At 38.2% G+C, this 7,364-nt stretch overlaps 1 pseudogene; it reads left to right on the top strand.

The window, feature by feature from the left end:
- The first annotated feature begins 585 nt into the window (after window positions 1-585).
- LOC117988634 (5S ribosomal RNA) lies at window positions 586-704 on the top strand (annotated as a pseudogene).
- The last annotated feature ends 6,660 nt before the right edge of the window (window positions 705-7,364 follow it).

Raw genomic sequence — 7,364 nt, forward strand, 5'->3', positions numbered from 1 at the left:
CGTCGGAACGATACGGACGACGAATCGAGTTCTGGATCGGGTGACAGCACAGTCCACACCGGAGTCGAGTGAGGTAAAAAGGAGAAAACTCGGTGAGTCATCCTAAAATTTCTATATCCAGATTATAATTAGTCGAGTCAACACTTTGACCGACTTGTTGAGAAACAATTCATATTCTCGTGCTATGCAATCGGCCCCGCCGCCATTGTTTAGTTTTGGTACCTAACCACACTTTTAAATCGTCCATTCCGCACGACAACGCGCACGTTACCCTCACATTTGATCAATTTGTAGGCTAGAATGAGATAAAAATTTGCGGCTACCCGCGGTTATTGTTATTGCGAATTGTTGTAGGTCTCCCGAAGAGATCAAACATTCTTTCGCCGCAGGCATAGTCTACTTACTTCTACTTATGTCGCGCGCCACGTGGCGCCGCCAATACAATCTCAGGACGTGCACCGAGTGCGCTCGATACCTGCGCACGCTCATTTGACGTCGCATTATATTCCAATAACTGTTGCGTCTGTTGGTATGCAGGCGCAAGCGCAAGCTGCTATGACTATAAGTCCTGATAACTTTTGGACAGCTGATGTCCATACCATGTTAAAAGCACTGGTTCTCGTTCGATCGCCAAAGTTAAGCAACATCAGGCGCGGTCAATACTTGGATGGGTGACCTCCTGGTAACACCGCGTGGCGTTGGCCTTTTTCGTTGAGACTTAGGTCAGAATAACTTTTTATTGAAAAGTACCTACCTTGTGCCTACTCATTTAAATAGGCTCACGGACAAATTTGTTGACGAAGAGAATATATATATTCGTTATATGGATGCCATGAAAATTCACAACGCTTCGCCGGGTTTAGTTGAGTTCATAGTCAATGTAGGACTCCTTAGGCAGTTTATTAAGGGCAAGGAGGTTACTTAGCTGAGTCCGAACGTGACATGGCCGCCATTTGCAATGCTATTTGCTATCGCTAAGCTTTGCAACGTGAGCTATTGATACAATATCTGCAAGAATAAGACTGGTCTGCTGCGCCTGATACTCACCGCAGTCAATGTTTTCGATAAAATATAGGACCTTTTTCAATCTTCATCGAAGTTATATGAAGCTAGTGAGAAAAGGATGCAGATAGTGTGTGGCAAGCGGGCTGAATATGTAGAAACACGCCGGGATCGTATTTTGAACGAGCTGCCTACTAACAACTTGCGAGAGGGTCTGCGTAAGATACCTCCAAGTTACTAATGTCTTTTGATGAGAATCAGTTGCGATTGTATGTACAACATACCTACGGGTGGCATGGACGAGTGGCTCCAATCTTGGTTTGTTCTGGGTACGGAAGGGAAGAAAAGTCGAGAGCAAACGTTAAAATCGAGCAGAACACGTCACGCATCTTCCGCTAACCAGTCCTTTTATGCTAAAGAGTTTCATACAAGGCGAAAAAGTTCTTCAAGAAGGACCACCAACCCAGCAAGTACCGATTGGCCAAATCACTCGCGGCCATCCCAGCCCGAGTTTCACGGGGGCTGCCTCTGAGCGTATCGGAGGCAGTGGCAGTTGGTTTGAGCTCCGAAGGCTCTTCTCAAGTTATGGGAATGCGGCTGCCATTTACCTCCAAATCTACTCTTGTCCATACATGCCCCCGTATCCGGCCTCGTTTCGAAATCACTGCAACATTTTGCAACGCTGGCAGTTGGGTATAAAATTATCAACTGGCCTGGGTATTTCCGCCAACGAGCTTCATACCCCAAGTAAACTCGTTACCAGGAACATACCTTGTTGTGGCACTGATGTAGAGAAGAGCATTCTGGCTCCCAGATCTCCGCAGAAGGGCGTCAAGACCAGACCAATGAGAACCCCCAGATCTGGGATGAGTCTTGGTAGATTAGTAGGGCGATTTCATAAGACCTACATCAATCATTAATACAATCTTAATTGTTGTGATTGGCTGAATTTGTGCTATTTTTGTTGCAACAATGCATTGTGGCCAATAGTGAGCGAGTTTCAACCATGATTACGATCGTCACACTGTAGCTGTCAAACTACCGCGGTAGGGCTCCAGAATATCATATCACCGATCTTGCCCCGCCTGTAAATGCAGGTTTCAGTGTTAAAAAAAAAAAAAAAAAAAAACTAAAAGATACTTGTTAAAATTAGAGATTTAATTTTATAAATTGAGACTGTGGAATCCAAAGACTGGTCAGAATCTAAAGGACTATTTAGAAATTTCCATGAAGTGAAAACATTATCATATAAATTTGCAAATCAGCTTGGCTACGTTGAGTTAAATGATGCACAGAAAATACTATAGGAAGACGGAAGAAAAGGATGAGAAAATGTTTATTCTTTAAAAATTGTGCCACGCCGCACTCCACCAGTTGTACCTACCTAATGGTTTGGTTATCTTGATGCCTGTAACACTTGAGATGGAAGTGTATTGGCTGAATGCTTGTTACTTGAAGAGAGATAAAGTTATCCCACTATCTTATTACACGAATCCGTGGTGACAGTTTTTAGTCAGACCAATAAGAGGAAATTAAGCCCATAGTTCCTAGTTAAGCACAATTATGCTAAGAGCAATCTCTCTTCAGAAATCAAGAGCAGAGAAATCTCCAAATTGGGACTATAAGGTCTGATTGCCTGGTTGCAATATTATCTTTAAAATACAGTAACTTTGTTTGAAGCGTCACTAGACTGCCTTGCATTTTACTGCTTGCATCTGGCGGACGCGTTCATGATCCCCACGCCTTTAAGAGTTTCATTATGTCACTATATCGAGGACAATAATCATATAATGTTTACTCATTTACCCATTTATTGATCATTTGCATTCATGTTATTAATAACATGAAGCCCCGTCAGGGCAATACAAAGTTACATTTTAGTTCTATATAACTAGTTTAAATGCTTTTATTATTATTCGATCCGGAATTCCGATCAAAAATCGATACTGCAACATACAGGCAATCAGGTTGGTATTTTTTTTTTCAGTATCCTAACAAAAATGTATGTCCCGTTTTTTGGTATAGACTTTAAGAACAAGGGCTCCCAAACTTTTGAGAGCACGCAACCCTAAGGTAATTCATCATATTTTATGGAACACAAAACCAAATGATGACCAAATGGAACTGCACTTTTATAGATGAGTGAAAAAAGTAATTTGATTTTATACGTCGTAATTCCAGCAAAGATTACCATGAAAATAAATAGAAAATTTAGGAGATAGAATTGTGCGGCATGCGAGTATGAAAATGTTTCTTTAGTTTTTACAAAGTCAATGATGCTCGCTCATGGTTAAAGTGAACAGGAAATCAGAAAAGTCCCGAGCGAAACAAGCACAATTTCTTATAAGTTTTGTAATTATAAATGCTTACTTATTTGATTTGAAAACGCACACAGGAATGTAAATACTGAAATATCTGCGCGAGCAAAACGAGCGCGAATTTTTTGCTTAATACAATGAAATCGATCCTATGCTATAGGTATTCATTTGTAACTGTTTAACTCTTTAATATTTAACACGGGCTTAGCTGTTATTTACTGGATACATTTTGGGAATCTACTGTAATATTCACTTCTCCAGGTTTGGAGACTTCTAAGCTATCGTGGCCCAGGGTGGACTACCCTATCCGCCAGTTGCCACTGATATTGCGAACATCATTTAGTAATTTCATATAAATTCAGCAAGTTTTCTTGCAGAAAATAATTAGGTACAAGTTGAAAACATTTGACACTGTCCTATTCTAGCCAGTTAAAAAATGTAATTTCGTTGATTTTTACAAAAATCTCGAAAGTATAAGCCTTTTATTAGCTATTGCTACGCAGATATTTTGCAACAAATAAAATATTACAGTTGAATGTCAAGAAGGGCGCGGATGGGAAAGGCCCTCACTGACCGCCAGTCGCACCCTCTATAGGGATCTAAATATAGTAGGTATTGCTGACCCAAAGTGTGCAATAATAACACCTACACATGTTTAAACATGTGTTAATTCTATTGCATGTTAAATATTTGCTCTATTCCAAAATATTAATACCTAAGTAAAAGATACTAATTATTGAAAATATCACTGGGCTCGCGGAACCCTCTGTAGGAATTGCTGGCCTAGAAAGCTGTTAGAGTTAAGCGGACACAGTCGGGTAGCCCAGAGTCCGAAATGTTTGTTAATCACAATAAAAGGGGAAACACGTGGAGCATCTAGAGCAGTCACTGGCATCTGAGTAAGATCGGTACTTAAAGATAGCAACATACGGGCTTCACCAGGAAGTGTACGCACGGTCGTACTGTCTTTTCTAACTACATATTAAAGTCAGTCACTCTGGTAGCAATTGGCGTAGAGAGGATGCCTTAGGTGTATTTTACTGTTAACCTGAGCCTGTTTGATTTATAAACTATTAGGTTAAATGTTATCTTGATGCTACTCGCCTTACATAAATACTGGTTTGATTTTGATGTGGTATTCTATTGAGAATACAATAATTATCAGTTGCCGTTGCGATTAGAGATTTATTGTCACTTGTTTATTTTATAGATCACACCCGTGTATCATTTGTTCACATAGAGTCATTGGTGGTCACCAGGAGTTAATAGACATGTCTCTCACAGATGCTGTGCATCATCACATGCCGAATAATAGTACAAGTTTTACAAAACAATAAAACTTGTATTATTTGAGCAGAGATGATGCACAGCATCCCAATAAGGCCTCCTGGTGAGAGACTTCTATGAGGAAAGCAGGGCGAGCGCCCCCTACCTGTGACCACGTGACTCACAACGAACGGAAGTGCTTCTCATTGGTTGACAACTTGACGGATCGCTCTGATTGGTGGAAGAACTAAAAGGGAAGTACCACGCACTCTCACAGATGCTGTGCATCATCTCTGCTCAAATAATACAAGTTTTATTGTTTTGTAAAACTTGTACTATTTTTGTAATAGTTTAGTTATCCGCGTCCGTGATCCGTGATAAATTTGCGGCCGCGGCGTTGTACGAATATTTATAACAGGAATGAGACACCAAATAAATTATTTTCATATTGTGAGTGTTGTTTCATTTTAAAACTGGAGCCTCTATGAATGTATATAAATATCTATGGATAAACCACGCCTAATACAAGCCTACAGTGCGACAAGGCTTTTTTGGCACTTGAATGACATTGACAGGGGGGCGCTGTTGGAGAACAAAGGCTTAGAATCTTAGAATACCTATTCAAACAAGAACAAAGACGTTAGTTCCGATTTTCGCCACGCGCTATGGTAGCCCGTGTCGCACTGTAATACAGTAGTTGTTATTTATTAGGTACATACCATATTAAATGTAAAAGTCGCATCGGCAAAATTCGTTTCTTTAGATATGGTTATATAAGCTCAACCTCTCCGACAAACCATGCGATCGCCAACTTTTCATGCCGGCTCCACACAAACACTCCAACATGTGACCAACGTCGAAATTGTGGAGTCGATCAAAAACAGAGTCACTCATGTAACGTTTCAACCTCATGAACTATGGAGGATTTTGAAGTTATAGGTGCTTATGTTAGAGTGTATATAATAATTATTTTTTTACTTATTTATCATCAACCGATGGACGTTCTGCTGCACCTAAAGGTCTCTTGTAGGGACTTGAATACGCCACGGTCTTGCGCCGCCTAAAATCTGAATCCAGCAGCTCGTTGCGACTCGCCTGTGCCCTGTTTATCAAACATTACAAGTCTACAAGCTACAAGTTACAAGTTACAAGAACTTTTTTACAAACTCTTGTAAATTATGTTTATCAAATAATTTCACAAGACTTGTAGGATTTTACAAGACTTGTAGAACTTGTATTTTTAATTTATAACACTTTATTTTTGCTAAATTGCAAAATAATTTTTCAACCGTAATAAATGACGATAAAATAGAAATTACGGTACCATAACTAGTCAAGTTATTGTTAAAAATAATTTTATTTTTCAAATAATTTAATTTTGTGTTAAATAACCTATTTGTAAAACCTGTTGCTTCTTATTTTACTTACCTATCTACTTTTATTTATTCTATTTCGGTACACCAACAGAAAGTACCGACACAAAAAGTTTAAATTAAAAATATTACATTCTTTTTCATGAATTAAGGTTAGACTTAAAATTTGAAAAAAAGGATAGACTTTAAAAATTTTCGCTATTCGAATTACACTGCAAAAAATGGCGAAATCTGATTCGAAAGTTACAATTATTCTTCAAGTAAGTAATTCGTGACAAAAAAGATATTTTATTTGGCGCATTTACTGATAAATTATCTAAAGACCAAAAATAGCAGAGTGGAAAGAGATACTATTGCTATGTCAGTCGCTTGGACTTGTATCTGCCGAAAAAGATTATGCCAGCATACTCGTATGTACATGAGACACGTTTTGGTCAAATTTAAAAAGAGCAGCATTGATAAGTTTAATAAAATTACACCTTCGAATTATTTTATAGTTATTTTACCTATTTACTACTACTTACTAGGTACTAGATAATTTAATTATTCTTTTATACAATATCATACTTGCATACAACTTGTAAAATAAATTAAGAGTCAACGGAGGCTCTCCAACTTTTTCGTTACAAGTTACAAGCTAAAAGTTACAAAGGCATTTTTGATGAACAAAACCACAAATACAAGTGTGAAAAACACTTGTATTACAAGTGATATTACTCGTAGCTTGTAGTTTACAAGTGTAGTTTTGATAAACGCATTCTTGTAAAAATGCAAAAATTTACAAGAGAAACGCTTGTAATACAAGACTTGTAACGTTTGATAAACAGGGCACTGGTCTTCCGTCAAACTAGTGGGGGGTATTTCAACACTGTGCTTTCCGGTGCGAGGTTGCCATTCCAGTAGGTAGGTAGGTAACTTCTATTGGTTTTTCGAACTATGTGCCTTGCCCATTGCCACTTCAGCTTCACCCATAGATTAATTATTGGTCTCGCTATGATCTATGGCTTCACCATTAATAACTGCAATGCTTAGCTGCAATGTGACTTCATTATTCGCTTTCCGTACAGCGTGACGTTAATAATTATATGTTAAAAATAAATAAAATTCACGATTTTTTTAAATTATTCTTTTTAATATTGAATTCTAGCCCCGTAAACGATTGTAATATTATAATGTTCATTTGTATAATTTTTGTTTTCGCATTGCTGTAATAATTAAACGCAACTCTACAAATTGACACTGACACTACTACAAAGAACGTCAAAGCAAAGTCAAAGACGTCAAGAGGTATATAAACTGTCTAAATTAAAATGAATGAACTGTCTAGAGCTTTACTTTGCTTTAGATACCTTCTTGACTTGGTTGAGTTATGTTAAATCCCATTACCGAGGGGAGTAGTAAATGT

Source organism: Maniola hyperantus, chromosome 14 (genome assembly GCF_902806685.2).
Source record: "Maniola hyperantus chromosome 14, iAphHyp1.2, whole genome shotgun sequence".
NCBI lineage: Eukaryota > Metazoa > Arthropoda > Insecta > Lepidoptera > Nymphalidae > Maniola > Maniola hyperantus.